Source organism: Echinops telfairi, unplaced genomic scaffold, assembly GCF_000313985.2.
Source record: "Echinops telfairi isolate 266 unplaced genomic scaffold, ASM31398v2 ScPeMD7_7469;HRSCAF=8507_1, whole genome shotgun sequence".
In the NCBI taxonomy this organism is placed as follows: Eukaryota; Metazoa; Chordata; class Mammalia; order Afrosoricida; family Tenrecidae; genus Echinops; species Echinops telfairi.
The window spans coordinates 126,017,824-126,021,275 of NW_022111373.1; the positions used below are offsets into that span (position 1 = coordinate 126,017,824).

At 38.7% G+C, this 3,452-nt stretch overlaps 1 pseudogene; it reads left to right on the forward strand.

Moving 5' to 3' along the window:
* The first annotated feature begins 2,142 nt into the window (after positions 1–2,142).
* On the forward strand, positions 2,143–3,082 carry LOC101648920 (annotated as a pseudogene).
* Positions 3,083–3,452: the final 370 nt, after the last annotated feature.

Here is a 3,452-nt window from a genome sequence, read left to right on the forward strand (position 1 = left end):
TTTATGAACTGTTGAAGATATTGCTATAGTACACACAAATATGTGCTTACATCTAGTTTGGTATTAGTAATCAGGGAATACCTACTTCTGAACAACATTGCATTGTTATTAGAAAGAAAGGGGACATTGTTTTCTATTTGTTTCCTAATTAAAATAAATCAGTTGAGTTTCTGAAATATTTGATTATATCGCTACTTTAATAATATGTCATTAAAGTAACATTTTAAAAATTATATACCACAGCAAAAAGCTATAGAACAAAAATATTATAATTAGGGGAATATTGTAATAGCATGAATAATATTAATGAGGGGCACTATTCACATTTACTGTGCTGAAAGACACTCTGTTAAACTCCAAACATATTAACATCCTTAATAAATGAAAGTTTACTTTCCTTATTCACATTAACAGACACTGATTGACCACTGTGAGTAGCAGTCTCTTCGTGAATGTTTATGCATCTGTAAAGAATCCTTCTGAACCCCTCGGCCTCGATGAAGACCCATCCCCAGGCACATTCTGAAGCCACTTAATTAGCAGTCCAGAAAGTACTATTCATTTTGCTTTGAGAACACCAACCCCAATTGCAATTTGTATTCAGGAAAGTCCTAATGCCAACATGTTCATTTCTCTGCCAAAGATTCAAAGAGATGAAACAAGTTGACCTCTCCAGTTACAAATTCAAATGATTTGTTAAAAAGTGATATTTATGGAAGTTGTGGAGTACATTTAAAGAGGGTAAGTAAAAGGCCGTAAAAAAATATTTTAAATTATTTTGCTATATTGTTGTTTTATTTTTTCTTTATTATTTCAGACTGAATTTTCATTCTATTGTCAATACAGTATTTTGCCAGTATTTTGTGTTCAATCAAAAAGTTTTTAAATTTGAACAACAAAAAGAAAATTGCTGTTTCAGCATTTGATTCTCATATCTGCCTATATACTGTTATACATACCTTAATTAATTTTAGTTTTGGATACAAAGTGTAGGTAAGGTATACATTAAAGAAAGAAAGATGTTGGTTTAAACAGATGGCTTTGTGTCCTGCCTGTTGCAAGAGTCACCATGGCAACAAGAAAATTGGGGGTATTGCTTAGCAACAGGAAAAATTTATGAAGAGATTTCCAAACTGTATTTAGAAAGGAAAAAAAAAAAAGTGCTGTGGAAAAACTTCAGAACTTGGCACAAATGTATACCAAAGTTAATTTATTAAAAATGTTGAGTACATAATCACAAATCTGAAAGGCATAGTACTTTACCAGAGGGAAAAGTATATTCAATGAATGGAGTCATGTATTTTTATCTAAAAATAATATTCTAACATTTTTATTACAAACAGCATTTTTACACAGTATCAAAATGTTATGACAAAATATGATGTTTGTTTTAAGTTATATTAGCCAACCTACATATAAAGCACATTATTATAAAATGGTATAATATAGGTGAAAGATGGCATTTTAGCTAAACCCATTAATGTATTGCATTGAGCTGCTGTGCTAGACCATATTTGCTCATATACAGCTGGGACTGGCTCAAAAATCTTCCTCTTAAACTTTCCTAGGCATTACTGTTAAAAAAAATGTCATTGCCTGTATTGAGCAGAAATATTTCCCTATGGAAATATTTCTTAATATTTTCTCTTTTTTATGTCTAAATGATATATGTAAGAAGTAGATCAAGCAAATTTACATTTCATTTGTCAATAAAATGTCACACTAGATATGGTGAAGTTAATTACTTAATGGCTCTTCTCATCATTTATCTATGTAATTAAAACTCAAACCACATTCATTGCTATCAAATTGGATGCCAACTCAGAGCCAGCCTATATGTTAGGATCCATGAAATCTGTTTATTTTGGTGATCCTCCACTTTATGAAACTTCTCCATGAGGGGGCTGCCAGTGGTTGGGGATGATAGATAGGCCTTTGAACCAAATCTCTTTTGGTGAAGGTTGGAGTCTCTGTGCTGTAAAGCCAGGGAAGATCAGATTTCTTGTGACATTCTGCACACAGTAAAATGCTGTGTTTATCCCTTTTTAAACTGGATGAGAGCTGTTTACCTGCCTAGGGAAATTCCCCCTACTCCCTGCCCACACTTTCTATTGCCTTTTTGCTGGCCTCAGATTTGACAGTATGGGGCACCTTGTCATCCGGGCTGCTTTCAACTCTGGCAAAGAGGACATTGTTGTCATCACTGACCCCTTGATTGACCTGAACTACATGGTCTGCATGCTCCAGACCATGCATGATTCCATCCACGACAAATTCAATGGCACTGTCAAGACTGAGAAGCAGAAGCTTTTCATCAATGGGAAGTCAATCTCCACTTTCCAGGAGTGAGATCGCGCCAACATCAAGTGGTGTGAGACTGGTGCCAAGTATGTTGTAGAATCCACTAGTGTCTTCACAACCCTAGAGAAAGCTGGGGATCACTTGAAGGGTAGTGCCAAAGGGTGATCACCTCTGCCTCTTCTATTGTTGCCCCCATGTTTATGACGGGCGTGAACCACGAGAAGTATGTAAAACTCCCTCAAGATGGTCAGCAATGCCTTCTGCACCACTAACTGCTTGGCTCCCCTGGCCAAGGACTCATGAGCACAGTCCACCCCATCACTGTCACTCCGAAGACTGTGGACAGCCCCTCTGGGAAATTCTGGAATGACGGCCATGGGCCAGCCCAGAACATCATGCCCACATCTACTGGTGCTGCCAAGGATGTGGTCAAAGTTATCCCAGAGCTGAATGAGAAACTCACTGGCATTGCCTTCCATGTCCCTACCCACAATGTGCTGATCATGGATCTCACTTGCCCTCTGCAGAAAGCTGTCAAGTACGATGACATCAAGAAAGTGGTGAAGCAGGCATTGATGGTCCCCTAAAGGGCATCCTGGGTTCCACTGAGGACCAGGTTGTCTCCTGTGATTGAACAGAGACACCCACCCTTTCACCTTTGATGCTGTGCTGGCCTGGCCCTCAACAACCTCTTTGTCAGCTCATTCCCTGGTATGACAATTAATTTGGATACAGCAACAGACTGGTGGACCTCATGGTCCACATAACCTTCAAGGAGTAAGAGCCCCCGCCCCATCGAGTTTCCATCCAGACCCCCTGAAGGAAGGGGAGGGGCTTAGAGAGTCTGACTTTGTCATGCATCATCAATAAAGTACACTGTACCCAGAAAAGAAAAAAAAGGAGTGAAAGCAGAAACATTAAAAATTTGCTCATATTTAAATGGATAATATGGAAGACCAAATGACAGGATGCTGTCAAGGTGTAGTGGTTACCGTTGGGCTGCTAATTGCAACCCCAGCAGTTCAAAACCACCAGCTAACACCTAGGGAGAAAGATCATACTTTCTTCTGTTAAGATTTACAGGCTCAGACTCACAGGGGCAGTTCTACCCTGCCCTACAGGGTTGCTGTAAGTCAACAGTGACTTGATGG